We start from the raw sequence: 16,793 nt of genomic DNA on the forward strand, positions 1-16,793 counted from the left end.
ATGGAGTCTTCTAGTATGGACTCTACTAGTATGGAGTCTACTAGTATGGAGTCTACTAGTATGGAGTCTTCTAGTATGGAGTCTACTAGTATAGAGTCTACTGGTATGGGGTCTACTAGTATGGAGTCTACTAGTATGGAGTCTACTAGTATGGAGTCTACTAGTATGGAGTCTTCTAGTATGGAGTTTTCTAGTATGGAGTCTACTAGTATGGAGTCTACTAGTATGGAGTCTTCTAGTATGGACTCTACTAGTATGGAGTCTACTAGTATGGAGTCTTCTAGTATGGAGTCTTCTAGTATGGAGTCTTCTAGTATGGAGTCTACTAGTATGGAGTCTACTAGTATGCAGTCTACTAGTATGGAGTCTACTAGTATGGAGTCTTCTAGTATGGAGTCTACTAGTATGGAGTCTTCTAGTATGGACTCTACTAGTATGGAGTCTACTAGTATGGAGTCTTCTAGTATGGAGTCTTCTAGTATGGAGTCTTCTAGTATGGAGTCTACTAGTATGGAGTCTACTAGTATGGAGTCTACTAGTATGGAGTCTACTAGTATGGAGTCTTCTAGTATGGAGTCTACTAGTATGGAGTCTACTAGTATGGAGTCTACTAGTATGGAGTCTACTAGTATGGAGTCTTCTAGTATGGAGTCTACTAGTATGGAGTATACTAGTATGGAGTCTTCTAGTATGGAGTCTTCTAGTATGGAGTCTACTAGTATGGAGTCTACTAGTATGGAGTCTACTAGTATGGAGTCTACTAGTATGGAGTCTTCTAGTATGGAGTCTTCTAGTATGGAGTCTTCTAGTATGGAGTCTACTAGTATGGAGTCTACTAGTATGGAGTCTTCTAGTATGGAGTCTACTAGTATGGAGTCTACTAGTATGGAGTCTACTAGTATGGAGTCTACTAGTATGGAGTCTTCTAGTATGGAATCTACTAGTATGGAGTCTACTAGTATGGAGTCTTCTAGTATGGAGTCTACTAGTATGGAGTCTTCTAGTATGGAGTCTACTAGTATGGAGTCTACTAGTATGGAGTCTACTAGTATGGAGTCTTCTAGTATGGAGTCTTCTAGTATGGAGTCTTCTAGTATGGAGTCTACTAGTATGGAGTCTACTAGTATGGAGTCTACTAGTATGGAGTCTTCTAGTATGGAGTCTTCTAGTATGGAGTCTTCTAGTATGGAGTCTACTAGTATGGAGTCTTCTAGTATGGACTCTACTAGTATGGAGTCTACTAGTATGGAGTCTTCTAGTATGGAGTCTTCTAGTATGGAGTCTTCTAGTATGGAGTCTACTAGTATGGAGTCTACTAGTATGGAGTCTACTAGTATGGAGTCTACTAGTATGGAGTCTTCTAGTATGGAGTCTACTAGTATGGAGTCTTCTAGTATGGAGTCTACTAGTATGGAGTCTACTAGTATGGAGTCTTCTAGTATGGAGTCTTCTAGTATGGAGTCTTCTAGTATGGAGTCTACTAGTATGGAGTCTACTAGTATGGAGTCTACTAGTATGGAGTCTACTAGTATGGAGTCTTCTAGTATGGAGTCTTCTAGTATGGAGTCTTCTAGTATGGAGTCTACTAGTATGGAGTCTACTAGTATGGAGTCTTCTAGTATGGAGTCTACTAGTATGGAGTCTTCTAGTATGGAGTCTACTAGTATGGAGTCTACTAGTATGGAGTCTACTAGTATGGAGTCTACTAGTATGGAGTCTTCTAGTATGGAGTCTTCTAGTATGGAGTCTACTAGTATGGAGTCTACTAGTATGGAGTCTACTAGTATGGAGTCTTCTAGTATGGAGTCTACTAGTATGGAGTCTACTAGTATGGAGTCTACTAGTATGGAGTATTCTAGTATGGAGTCTTCTAGTATGGAGTCTACTAGTATGGAGTCTACTAGTATGGAGTCTTCTAGTATGGAGTCTACTAGTATGGAGTCTACTAGTATGGAGTCTTCTAGTATGGAGTCTACTAGTATGGAGTCTACTAGTATGGAGTCTACTAGTATGGAGTCTACTAGTATGGAGTCTTCTAGTATGGAGTCTACTAGTATGGAGTCTACTAGTATGGAGTCTACTAGTATGGAGTCTTCTAGTATGGAGTCTACTAGTATGGAGTCTACTAGTATGGAGTCTACTAGTATGGAGTCTTCTAGTATGGAGTCTACTAGTATGGAGTCTACTAGTATGGAGTCTGCTAGTATGGAGTCTGCTAGTATGGAGTCTTCTAGTATGGAGTCTACTAGTATGGAGTCTACTAGTATGGAGTCTACTAGTATGGAGTCTTCTAGTATGGAGTCTACTAGTATGGAGTCTTCTAGTATGGAGTCTACTAGTATGGAGTCTTCTAGTATGGAGTCTACTAGTATGGAGTCTACTAGTATGGAGTCTTCTAGTATGGAGTCTACTAGTATGGAGTCTACTAGTATGGAGTCTACTAGAATGGAGTCTACTAGTATGGAGTCTTCTAGTATGGAGTCTTCTAGTATGGAGTCTACTAGTATGGAGTCTTCTAGTATGGAGTCTACTAGTATGGAGTCTTCTAGTATGGAGTCTACTAGTATGGAGTCTACTAGTATGGAGTCTACTAGTATGGAGTCTACTAGTAGGGAGTCTTCTAGTATGGAGTCTTCTAGTATGGAGTCTTCTAGTATGGAGTCTACTAGTATGGAGTCTTCTAGTATGGAGTCTACTAGTATGGAGTCTTCTAGTATGGAGTCTACTAGTATGGAGTCTTCTAGTATGGAGTCTACTAGTATGGAGTCTACTAGTATGGAGTCTACTAGTATGGAGTCTACTAGTATGGAGTCTTCTAGTATGGAGTCTTCTAGTATGGAGTCTACTAGTATGGAGTCTACTAGTATGGAGTCTTCTAGTATGGAGTCTTCTAGTATGGACTCTACTAGTATGGAGTCTTCTAGTATGGACTCTACTAGTATGGAGTCTACCAGTATGGAGTCTTCTAGTATGGAGTCTTCTAGTATGGAGTCTTCTAGTATGGAGTCTACTAGTATGGACTCTACTAGTATGGAGTCTTCTAGTATGGAGTCTTCTAGTATGGAGTCTACTAGTATGGAGTCTACTAGTATGGAGTCTACTAGTATGGAGTCTTCTAGTATGGAGTCTACTAGTATGGAGTCTTCTAGTATGGAGTCTACTAGTATGGAGTCTTCTAGTATGGAGTCTACTAGTATGGAGTCTACTAGTATGGAGTCTACTAGTATGGAGTCTTCTAGTATGGAGTCTACTAGTATGGAGTCTTCTAGTATGGAGTCTACTAGTATGGAGTCTTCTAGTATGGAGTCTACTAGTATGGAGTCTACTAGTATGGAGTCTACTAGTATGGAGTCTACTAGTATGGAGTCTTCTAGTATGGAGTCTACTAGTATGGAGTCTTCTAGTATGGAGTCTACTAGTATGGAGTCTACTAGTATGGAGTCTACTAGCTGTTATACTGTATATCGTAACTCATGGAATGCCTCTTGTCCAATCAAATTACTTGTCGGAACTAACTGTTGTATAAGAGCCAATAATGAATGTCTTGGAAGACTTGAATTCTGTGTTGTCTGTAAATGGGAAGTCTATGGAGATGATGATGATGTCATAGAATTTGACTTTTATTACGTTCAATTCAACAATTCTGTGGGACATGTGTTGGTTTACAAGCTACGGAGCAAAGCTACAGAGTCAGAGGGTCGTGGGTTGTTTGAATTCCTCTCAAATCCTACAAATCACTATTTATAGAGAGAACATATCAGCTGATCATTAGTACAGAACGATCTTTTTCACATGAGAATATATGCCATTGTCAGTTATTAATTGACTTCATATTAGTCTGTAGCCAATCATTTACTCTTAACCCCATTAACAAGGTAGTTAGTTGTGTAACTATTTGTAGTCAAATGTTAATCTCTAGCTAGCTAGCTAGTTTATATACCGCATGTTTTCATTTTAGTGATGTATTTCTAACACCAGCATAAGTAACAGTGAAGAGTAAGAGTTGAAACAGAAGTGCCGTGTTAATTTGGTGTTGAAACGCCAGAATGGACTAATTTATTGGTCACACTTTACATGATGTGGCTTGATCCATGGATAGTACTTGTAATAACTGTAGTGACTCATTATTTAGAAGAGTTGTGTTACTAAATTAAATATAACATTACTACACAGACAAAGGGTCAACTAAATGTACTGTATACTAAATCATATGTAGGTCAATTTAGTCCTAACATGTATTTCAATATCAAAGTGATGACCTGACTAAATGGTGTTTTATTCAAGGTGGATGTGACTGACAACCAGTGATGTGAATAACGGCGTCAAAATAAACGGCGTTACTAACGGCGTTACTTTTTTCAGTAACGGGTAATCTAATTAATTACTATTCCCATCGTTATAACGCCGTTACCGTTACCGGTAATTCAATGCGGCGCGTTACTACTGAAGCTTCTCATTGTCATCCGACCTCAGTCACAGCTGCAAAGGTGTTTTTTGTTTGTTTGTTGGGGAGGGGGGAGGGGAGGGGCGAGACAACCGCGCAAGTGATCATGATTGGCTATGGTAGAGAACATTTCATGGTAAGCCAGCCATAAGCCAACCATAGTTCAGTGTCAACACTTCATATTGGCTAGGATGGTTAGATGACTGGGTTGGCTGGATGAATGAATGCATGCATGGATGGATGAGTGTTAGGAAGGAGTGTACAGATGGATAGATGAATAAATGAATGAATGTTTAGGAGCTAAAGTTGGATTTGTCCAAGAAATTCATGTCTTATTTTTTCAGTACTACTTTAAAAGCACTTCATATTGTTTAACTGTTTACTTTTGTTGTGTTGAAAATACTTGAAGTTACAGTCTGTCTACCAGTTGTCTGAAGTTGTGTGACAGTTTGATTTATTTAATTTACACTACAAAGATTTAAAAGCACTTCATATTGTTAAATGTTTACTTTAAAAAGTAACGCAATAGTTACTTTCTCTAGTAACTAGTTACTTTTATAATGAAGTAATTCAGTTACTAACTCAGTTACTTTTTGGGATAAGTAACTAATAACTAATTACTTTTTCAAGTAACGTGCCCAACACTGCTGACAACCAGCTTGTCCGTACCAAAGGACATCTTTTTGAACTTGATGGCCTACGTGGAAACATTATTTTGACCTCCACTGGATGAATGACAAGCAAATATCAAAGTCAACATTTCATCTTTTGAGGAGGGTCAGCATTTTCATCTTGCCATCTCGTTTTAAGGAACATACTCCTATCTCGTGGGAGTGCATACTCAGGCCAAATTCGTAATACGTCTTTTCAACAAAATGGTGAAGTGCCTGAGCGCACAATACCTCAACCACTTCCACCATCTTGTTTAACAACAAATGTAATCCCACCTGTTGAGACGAAATGTCCCAGGCTTCCTCCCTCTCCTCTGTTCTCATTCTCCTTGACCTGTCTGCTGCCTTCGACACAGTCAATCACCAGATCCTTCTCTCCATCCTCTCAGACCTGGGCATCTCTGGCACCGCACACTCCTGGTTTTCTTCCTACCTGGCGGGCCGCTCCTACCAGGTGACCTGGAGAGAATCGCTATCTTCTCCACGAACCCTCTCCACTGGAGTTCCCCAGGGTTCCGTCCTAGGGCCCCTACTCTTCTCCCTCTACACCAAGTCTCTTGGCTCGGTAATCTCTTCACATGGGCTCTCCTACCACAGCTACGCAGACGACACTCAACTCTTCCTGTCCTTCCCCCCGTCTGATGTACACGTGGCAACCAGTGGCGTAGCGCAAAATCCCGGGGCCCCCCCGCAAGGTGGCGGCGGGGGCCCTTTCGCAACGGAGTAAAAAAAAAAAAAAAAAAACGTGCGTTTTTTAGAGGCCGATGCGTTATTGACGTTGCGAAATTTCGCAATATGCACTCTACATTCTAAATGCTTGACTTAGCAAAAGGTACAAACAAGTGAGAGCAATAACTAAAACCAAATGGTAGACTACATCAGTAGAATGTATTATAAGTAGAAAAGTACAAGCTTTATTTCTTTTAACAAAGTGTGGTGTGCACAGCAGCGCGATATCTGTAAACATACAAGCTGTAGACTCTCCGCTAAGGGTTGCCAGATGGGATTGAGAATTTCCAACCTAACCAATCTAAAAACTTCTAAATCCACCAAAAACCAGCCCATCTGGCAACCCTGTCTCCGCTGCATCAGAGTCTACTTGTTGCGTAAAATTGGCCAGGGTTAGTCAAATCCTTTGTTGGACATCTCGTTTCTTAAGTCCTGGTATATTGTGGCATTTCTTTAATGTTTGCCATCTGGTCTAGGAATACCCAGGGAGACGCAGACAGCAGAAGTAGAATAGAATAGTAGAATAGAAAAATAAACAGCTATATATAGCCTAACCATGCTGAATTATGTACCTGTATGATGCACTGACAGCCTGTGACTGTGAACCTGGCCGGACCCTGCCCTTCTGCCTGAGTTTGAGTATGATGCTGCCCAAATAAATGTTATTGTTTAGTGCTGTACGCTTTCGTGGTATTATATTGTGTGAATTATCATCTGTATGTTGTTTTTCTTTCACTCGACTAACCGCCGAGATAATACTTGAGACATGTACTTCCGTAAACATATTATTATTTTTATTTTTTTTTACAATATCGGACCGACAGTCCCACATATAGCGGCTATAATGTCCGAATAGAGAATCTACCACCACCTAAAGAATGCTTATTGTACTTTGTATTGTATTTTCGCTTGCTCATTTTCCTTGTGTCTCGCTGCCTACGTGTGACGTCAAAGTCATGTTGCTATTGGATATGGCTAACTATGTATATCTTTTTTTATATAGGCCTATATATTAAAATTAAGGTTGACACAATGAAGGTTCACTTATTTTCTTTGTTTTATATTTTTTTAAATTATAAAAAATAAAAAAAATAAAAAATGATCCAATGTTAGGGGGCCCCCTAGTGGCTGGGGCCCCCCCGCGGTGCGTCGCTTGCGGGCCCGTCCGCTACGCCACTGGTGGCAACCCGTATCTCAGCATGTCTCGCTGACATTTCAACTTGGATGGCTGACCACCATCTCAAGCTCAATCTTAACAAGACCGAGCTCCTCTTCATCCCCGGGAAAGCCTGCCCTCTCCAAGACTTCTCCATCACAGTGGAGAACTCTACTGTAACCCCCTCCCTGACAGCCAAGAACCTTGGAGTGATCCTGGATAACCGACTATCCTGTGCGGAGAACATTGCAGCAACGGCTCGCTCCTGCAGATTCCTCCTCTACAACATCAGAAGGATACGACCATTCCTTACCAGAGAGGCAGCGCAACTCTTGACCCAGGCACTGGTCATCTCCCGCCTGGATTACTGCAATGTACTCCTGGCTGGGCTCCCCGCTTCAGCCATTAGACCTCTGCAGCTCATCCAGAATGCTGCTGCCCGGCTGGTATTCAACCTCCCCAAATACTCGCATGTCACCCCTCTCCTTCGCACCCTGCACTGGCTCCCGATAGCAGCTCGCATCAGATTCAAGACCCTGGTGCTTGCATACCAGGCAGCTAAAGGGACAGCCCCTGCCTACCTGAAGGAAATGGTAACCCCCCAAACCCCTGCCCGCTCACTCCGTTCCTCCACCTCGGCTGGCCGACTGGCCCCACCTCCTCTACACAGCAGTCGGGCTGCCCGATCACGTCTCTTCACAACACTGGCTCCCCGCTGGTGGAATGAGCTCCCCACGGCTGTCAGAACGGCAGAATCACTACCCATCTTCCGTCGTAGACTGAAGACCCATCTCTTCAGGTTACATCTTAACTGCTCCTCCTGAGACATCTTCTGACCCTCACCACTACGTCTCCTAAAGACACCCGCTTTCCCCTTTACTGTGTCCCTAAGAACTTCTACTGCCCCCCTTGTACTGTTTCTCAGTTTCTCCAGTAATAAAAAAAAAAAAAAAAAAAAAAAAGTTTTAGTAGAAGGCGATAATAGGGAGAAGGTTTTTCCTTCTATCAGTGGCCCCGGCCCGAGCTAGAGTACTCTTCCTGCAACGAATAGTGGACTGCTGATTCACATGCTTAGTATTCTAATGTATTGATTGTAAGTCGCTTTGGAATAAGGCGTCTGCTAAATGCCAAAAATGTAAATGTAAATGTAAATGTGAATTGTGGTCTTATGAATGAATGAATGGACTTTATTGTCATTGCTACAGTACAGGTACCAAACAACGAAATTTAGGATTAATTTATTTAACCACCTTGACATCTCATCCCTATGGACCAAACATGTCTCACAGGATTTTAAAGGCTGAAAGCAACACATTTTTTCCTGTATATACAGTGTACAGGTTTTTTACCTTTGTCTGGATGTACAGTGTACAGTTTTTTTTTACCTTTGTCTGGATGTACAGTGTACAGGTTTTTCGCCCTTGCTTGCTTGCTATGCGCCGGTGGTCCTCGGGCATCTCCTCTGGGGGCCCCCAGCCGCCTCGGGTGCTTGGTCTGTTCCGCCGCTGGGGCACCTGCTTGGCTAGCCTGGTGTGGGGCTATTATGGTCTGTGCTTGGTTGGGCCGGGTTTGCCGGTGGTAGGGCGGGTCGGGTGTGTGGGGCGGCTGGTTTGGGTGGCGCTGTGTGTGCTGGTAGGCAAACTGGTAGTAGTCGCTCTATGAGTAGAGGGCTGCAAGGGAATTTTCCTGGCTGCTCAGTGTACAGGTTTTTTACGTTTGCCTGCATGCTTGCGGCTCTGTCATCATGTGAAGCGCATTGAGTCACATCTTGTGAGAAATGCGCGATACACCATTTAGTCATGATGACATGACTAAATGGTGTTTTATTCAAGGTGGATGTGACTGACAATCAGCTTGTCCGTACCAAAGGACATCTTTTTGAACTTGATGGCCTACATGGAAACAACATTTTGACCTCCACTGGCTGAATGACAAGCAAATACCAAAGTCAACATTTCACCTATCTTTTGAGGAGGATCAGCATTTTCATCTTGCCATCTCGTTTTAAGGAACATACTCCTATCTCGTGGGAGTGCATACTCAGGCCAAATTCGTAATACGTCTTTTCAACAAAATGGTGAAGTGGCGGAGCGCACAATACCTCAACCACTTCACCATCTTGTTTAACAACAAATGTAATCCAACCTGTTGAGATGAAATGTGAATTGTGGTCTTAACCACCTTGACATCTCATCCCTATGGACCAAACATGTCTCACAGGATTTTAAAAGCTGAACGCAACAAAATGACCTCTTCATAAACCATTGAGCTACTTCCTATGAACAGACATCAATAACCAGAATGCAACTCTGACTAATTATGGGCTCTTCCCATGATGAGCCTGCCACAAGGAAAGGCAATGTGTGAAGAGCCAATAATGAATGTCTTGGAAGACTTGAATTCTGTGTTGTCTGTAAATGGGAAGTCTATATAGATTATGATGAAGTTATCTTCCCTAGTCAAATGTTAACAGTAGCATTTGACATTCAGTCTTATACAGCCATTCTGAGTGACATATGTTGAGTTTTGTTGATTATTTCTTCTTTAACCATGGAGCAACTTCATATTACAGACATTCACAAACAGAATTAAATTATGTGTCATTATTGGCTCTTCCCAATGTGCCCTGTCATAGATTGTTGTGCTGTACTGGCTTATTCAATTTCAAGACGATGTTATAATTGTCTACAAGGTTAACAAGCTAAACCTCTATCCTACAAGCCTGGAATGGTGCGATAAACATAATTTGTGAACTCATAAAATCTATTTAGTATTGTAATTTGCTGTATTTATATATTGTATTTTTGTTAGTTCATTTCCTATTATTATTTTGCTTTATATTGTGCTTTACTTTGTATTTTGAAGATTTGTTTGTTGTACCGTGGTACGGTAAGGGGAGTGTGGGGGAGCAATGAGCCACACTTGTGACCTTGACTTAGTGACCTTGACTTAGACCTGAACAACTGGATCACCTCCTCTGGTTCATGACTATAGGCTTCAGTTCAAGGGGCTAACACAGTCCTACAGCATGCATATGTAGGGGTCTCAGAGACTAGAGAGAGTCACTGGACAATTGTGTCTGAATCCAGGTCTCCTGTACCCCTCAATGCCTTCGATTGGCTTTAGTTTGAGAAGCTGCACACATATTCAGGTCTCAATGAAGATTCATCACACCACACACTGTTACAAATAGGAGACCTGGGTTCAAACACTGTCGGTCACCCCGATGGGTTTTACATGGAGCAAGAGGTCAAAGGGGTGTGAATTGTGTGGGTGGTGGTTCAGTAGCTCAGTAACCTAACATAGTCTTGTAAGTGCATCTTCCTGAAGAAGTTTGCCAAAAACACGCACCTTTTTACCTAGCCTAATTGCAAATGTATGTTTGTGTATATTTAGAAAATCACAGCTTTGTCTTCACATATCTGATTCTGTCATATTGTATGTTTCATCTGCTAGAGTCTCATCACATTGGTTCTATACTCTGCTCTGCATCTCTTATGCAAATGTTACTATAATACAATTGTCCAATGCATGTTATCTTCTCTCTCCTATCATCCTGGCTCTGGGGCATCTGCCCTGAGTCGTTAGATCTGATCGTTAGACGGGCCTGTACCCTGATCCTTTGTCATCGCTGGACTGGCCATACCCTGCCTCAGACGGATAGACGGGCCTGTACCCTGACCCTGGACCTTGACATCATCATTACATCATAATTGCGCTTGAGACCTTCTGTTGACAGGAAAGAGGACCTGGGTGCTGATGGGGCACTGATAGCTGTCAGTGACACCAGGACCGGCACCAGGCTGTACCTGGACCGTCACCAGGTTGTATTGTTGTTATTGTTGTTGTGTTGTTACATCATAACTGTGCTTGAGATCTTCTGTTGACAGGAAAGAGTACCTGGGAGCTGAAGTACCAGGCTGTACCAGGATCTGTGCCCCGTGCTGGATAAAGCAGTTTCAACCATGCAGAAATAACTTTAATCATTTATGATTTATGAGTGTACGCTGATAAGATGCAGGGAATTTTTCCTGGATGTACAGTCTACAGGTTTTTCGCCCTTGCTTGCTTGCTATGCGCCGGTGGTCCTCGGGCCTCTCCTCGGGGGCCCCCGGCCGCCTCGCGTGCTTGATCTGTTCCGCCGCTGGGGCACCTGCTTGGCTAGCCTGGTGTGGGGCTATTATGGTCTGTGCTTGGTTGGGCCGGGTGTGCTGGTGGTTGGGCGGGTCGGGTGTGTGGGGCGGCTGGGGCTTCCTGGGGGTGGATTTGGGGGCCACTGCTGTGTGCTGGTAGGCAAACTGGTAGTAGTCGCTCTATGAGTAGAGGGCTGCAAGGGAATTTTCCTGGCTGCACAGTGTACTGGTTTTTTACCTTTGCCTGCTTGCGGCTCTGTCATCATGTGAAGCGCATTGAGTCACATCTTGTGAGAAATGTGCTATACAAATAAAACTTGATTTGATTTGATCATTGGCCAGCCTCCAGTTTCATCATGCTCCTATCAACATGGCTGACTACGTCCTTTAACTATGATGGCAGACGAAGACAAGCCATGAAGCTATACCTTGCACATTCATGTATAACATATTTGGCATTTCTGTCACAAAACTAATTGAGATCAGTAACGTAATCCTAAACTATACACTGCATCTGACTTAAACTGTGACTAAACTAAACTAGAACTCATGTTCTGTGCTGCCAACCAATTATGGACTTTTTACAAGTCTACTGTTTACAAGTTTACAATAGGTACTATTATCAATATCTCAACTGGTCCAGATAGTGTTCTAGATTCTCACAGACCAAGGATAAGAGTCAGCTGATCCTAGACCAAGGATAACAGTCAGCTGATCCTAGACCAAGGATAAGAGTCAGCTGATCCTAGACCAAGGATAAGAGTCAGCTGATCCTAGACCAAGGATAAGAGTCAGCTGATCCTAGACCAAGGACAAGAGTCAGCTGATCCTAGACCATGGATAACAGTCAGCTGATCCTAGACCAAGGATAAGCGTGTTTCACACACAAGGGGCTGATAGAGTAGTAGTCGGTTCCTTGCTTCCTGCTAAACAGAAAATTGGCATGGAAAATACTCTTGCCATAGTCAACCCAAGAAGAAACCACGAGGGAAAACCTAAAATCACACAGCACCCTCACTATCAGCCTATAGGACTAAGTGCCTGAGATTTGCTAGAGTGTCTGCTAAACTGTCCATCCCTTTACTTGAAGAACATACCTCTTATTACACCGTTAGGGATAACAAGTACATTCTAACAGGAATCAGTATTTAAATTAACACAGGCCAGATATATTAATAACAGTTTATGTTTGACACTATCATTGCACATAATGAGTACGCTTGAGAAGGTCAACAAACCAGATGTTATTTTGGCTACGGTATCTGAGGTACAGTATGCTGCATGTATCACATCTTACCCGTACTTGAGTCCCCACCAACATACAGCACACTGGAAACAAAGGGAAGACCAGGGTTCAAGCACAACTTTAGCATTAGGGAAATACGACTCTTTCAATAAAATGACTTCTTAACAGCATCAACAGAAAAATAACTCAGGAACACACCACTGGGAGGTCGTTGAGGTTGGAGACAAAACATCTTGGGCTCTGTGTGTGATACCAGAGTCTAACCAAACAAAGAAAGGTATAGAGGAAAGATACTGGGGATTCTGTTACTCCAGAGGTGCATACACAGTATATTCCCAAACAAAACCAGGCACTTTTCTCTCAGTGAGACAGAAACCCCAGAGGATTAGAGTGTAGTTGGACTGCGGCAGTGGAAAGCTGTCATTCTCTGACCCTGATAACAACACACACCTAGGCCTACACATGTTTACACACACTTTCGATAAGATAATCTTTCCATACCTCAGCATGTCCTGTAGCTACTCTCCACCCTTTGAGGATCTTACCAGTGAACAACAGTGGAACAAGACTTTAACTATATTCACATAGCTACTGCAACCAATCACAATACTACATACTGTACACCCATGAGCCAAGACCAGTTTATTATGACCCAATTATGACCACTGACAGGTGAAGTTACATTAACATTGATCAGGGCTGCCAAGTTTCACCAAAAGTTTGGAGTGAGATTTTTTGATGGTGGAGCGACCCAAAACTGTGCACGTTTTGGTAGCGGCGGCCCCTCTCTCCCACACAATTATTTGTGCTAGTTTTCTGCAATTTTACATGTTGTTCACAATAAACCAGCACAAGAAATGAAAATAATTGGAACATTTGATAAAACAAGACAAATTCAGACAATATATCATATTTATGTAAGTCTTAATAAACAATAGCCTACAGAGTCTAAATAAAATTGGGCCCCATCAACTGGACTCAGCCCCTTGGTCAGCAGCAGAAAGACCTTTGGTCATCATCTTATATACACCTCGTTCCAAATTATTATGCAAATTATATTTTTCGCAGATTGTCCTAAATAGTCGATGCAAATGACAATCAGTATAATTTTCAAGTCATCAACCGTTAGAGTATAATTCAAATTTTATTGAACAAACCTCCCAATGATAACAGTATTTTTTTTTTTAAATAAAAAACTCAAAATGCACTGTTCCAAATTATTATGCACAACAGAGTTTCAAAACATTTTATAGGTTGTAAAGAACTAAAAATGGTAATTTGATGAATTTAGGGTTAGGAGGTCATATTAGGAGGTCATATTTACTGAAATCAAAAGCTATTTCAAACAAAAACATCTTAACAGGTCAAGTTACATGTTAACATAGGACCCCTTCTTTGATATCACCTTCACAATTCTTGCATCCATTGAACTTGTGGACAGTTTCTGCTTGAATTTCTTTGCAGGATGCCAGAATAGCCTCCCAGAGCTGCTGTTTTGATGTGAACTGCCTCCCACCCTCATATATATTTTGCTTGAGGATGCTCCAAAGGTTCTCAATAGGGTTGAGGTCAGGGGAAGATGGGGGCCACACCATGAGTTTCTCTCCTTTTATGCCTATAGCAGCCAATGACACAGAGGTATTCTTTGCAGCATGACATGGTGCATGGTGCAGAGAGGGGCTCCAGGAGGAGGGAGCCCCCGAGGTGGTTGGACACCTCCATCTGGGACTTGGGGTAGTCCAGCAGGACGTTGGTCCTTTAAAGGAGGGGATAGTGTGGCGAACGTTATCGCCTGTAAATGCAATGCAGCTAGCTAGCTAGCAAACCAGAGTTTGTGACTACTGTTATTATTCATGTGCGTCATTGTGTGCGGCATTCAGATTACAACAAATCCAGCCAATACTCGACAATCAGTATTTAATGTATCAAGACCTTCACAGACCTACAATCAGAAGCACTGAAAACATTGGATCTAGAGTAGCCACGCACTTAGGGTCCCTCAAAGACAATGTTCGGCCCCATCTAAGAAACCTGGTTTTATTTTTGATCAGCCCATGCATTTGGATAAACATGTTAAATCTCTGACACGTACCTGTTTCTTTCACCTCAGAAATATTGCTACGCTCCGGTCCACTGTATCCCACTCTGAATTAGAACTGTCTGTACATGCATTTATCTCATCTAGACTCGATTACTGTAATTCACTGTTTACCTGTCTCAACAAATCATCTGTAGCAGAACTTCAGCTGGTCCAGAATTCGGCTGCCAGGCTTCTCACCAGGTCCAAGAAATCATGCCACATCACCCCTATCCTAGCATCCCTGCACTGGCTCCCGGTACAACTTAGAATTCATTTTTAAAGTACTGGTGTTCGCTTTCAGAGCCCTTCATGGCCAAGCCCCCGCCTACATCTCGGATCTCATTCACCCCTACTCATCCACCCGGTTTATTTATACAGCCTATGGATGTTACGTGCCTGTTACCTGCCGCTTTCAGTTCTAATAGTTTAGATCTCGCAACCAGGGAAACGCCGACAAGACGCGAATCTACCGGCATTTGACTCATGAGTGAACGGCGAAAATGGCTGGACGGCACAGCAGCAGCAGCGGGTGAACTCCCGGTTCATCGAGTTTACGGTTAAAAGCATAACTTCTCGGGGTGTCAGCGCGGTGGTTAAGGGCTCAAAATGACCGTAGACCGATGGTGAAGTTAGCAAAGGAGTATTGTGTTTGTACCACCTCCACAGCCGGTGTTATTCACGGGCAAAGACGGTGCATAATAGCGATTTTTGTGTTGTGCTTGTTGTAAATAAAAGTTATATGATTCATTTAAATGACATTAAACTAAGATAATACGATGGTCAGCATAATTTTTCGAATCTTTATTAATAAGCTATTACAGAAACTGTAGTGACATTTTCCAAGAGCGAATGTGGTATTTCAAGATGGCGGTTAGTGAAGAAATCTAACATGGGATGACGATTTCCATTGACCAATCAACGGTGTGCAGCGTCACACGTCACACGCAGCCTGGCAAAAAGATCCAGATCTAAAAATGTAGACCCTGGTCTCGAAGGGGAGCTAAAGAAGCGACCCGAACCGAGCTGACTCGACCTGGAACGACAAATGGAAAAGGAAAAAGAAGCAGGCAGAAGCGGGCTGGCCTGCTTTGGCCCTGTAATGGAAAAGCGCCATAAGGTCCTCCGGCCAGGAGCTCCTGGTCGTGCCTAGGACCAGACTTCGAACAAAAGGGGACAGAGCGTTTGAGGTGATGGCCCCAAAACTTTGGAACGCCCTCCCCCTTGACCTGAGAGCCGCTCCTTCAGAACAAATTTTTAAGCGGCAACTTAAGACACATCTGTTCAGACAGGCCGGCAGTCAATTTTAGCCTTCTTATTGTCATGTTTATGTTCTGTTTATGTTGTCTCCTTTCTGTTTTTAATCATTGATGTTTCGAATTTGCACTTTTTATTTGTATTTATTTTATATGTAAAACACCCTGTGCATCTGTGCTGGGAAGGGTGCTATATAAATAAAGTTTTACTTACTTACTTACTTTATGTGTAAGACGGCCACATATTTGTCTTTACTTCATTGTCTTGATTCGGCTAAATGAGACAAATACCAATGTTATCACATTGTCATGTAGGGCTACTTTACTGGCCTTTTAGGCGTATTGAAAGATTAGACACAATGCCCTTCTTCGGTGTGGTTTGTAGATTCACTTCAAAAGTGATCAGACAGTGTTTTGCTGGCTTGCTTGCTTGCTTGACTACTGTTATTTTTTTATGTGTTAACTGATTGGCTGTTGGCTGGGCCCATTTTATGTTAGTTTTGTTGGTCAACCCATGACTGTGAGGTTCATGTCATCTAAGTTCAAGGTGATAATAAAGCTTTACCAGTGCCATTGAATTAATTACTATGTCTGATTTCTGATGTCAATAAAAGCTTGCATTGATATTTTGGTGTGCTGTGTCCATATTTGAGTCCACGTTACAGTACACATAATGTCCCCTATATACTTTCTGAACGGTTTCCGACTGATTAAGTGAAGCTTTTGAGAATGATAGTCGAGCAATACAGCCTCTTGATTCAGTCCCGCCTTTTCAGTCCCTTCTTCCCAAGGAACTCCTTTTGTCTTCTTTTTTGTTCGTTTTGTTCTAGGTTTGTCACCTTCTGTGTCGGGTTAAGATGGTAAATGCATTCTCAATCTGTAGCCTAACTACAAACAAATACTGTATTTATAAAGTTTGATAATGCAGTTTGTGTGGATAAACTGGAAATGATATGGTGTGATAATGAATAATACAAATACTGTGTTCAATGAAGTGAAACGTTCAGGGCGTTGCAGATATAACTGTCTCAGAGAGACACTGATAGCTGTTGTGTACAGCACATTTCTATCTGAACGTACT

The sequence above is a fragment of the Nansenia antarctica genome, assembly GCF_963989245.1.
Source record: "Nansenia antarctica genome assembly, chromosome: 6".
Taxonomy (NCBI): Eukaryota; Metazoa; Chordata; class Actinopteri; order Argentiniformes; family Microstomatidae; genus Nansenia; species Nansenia antarctica.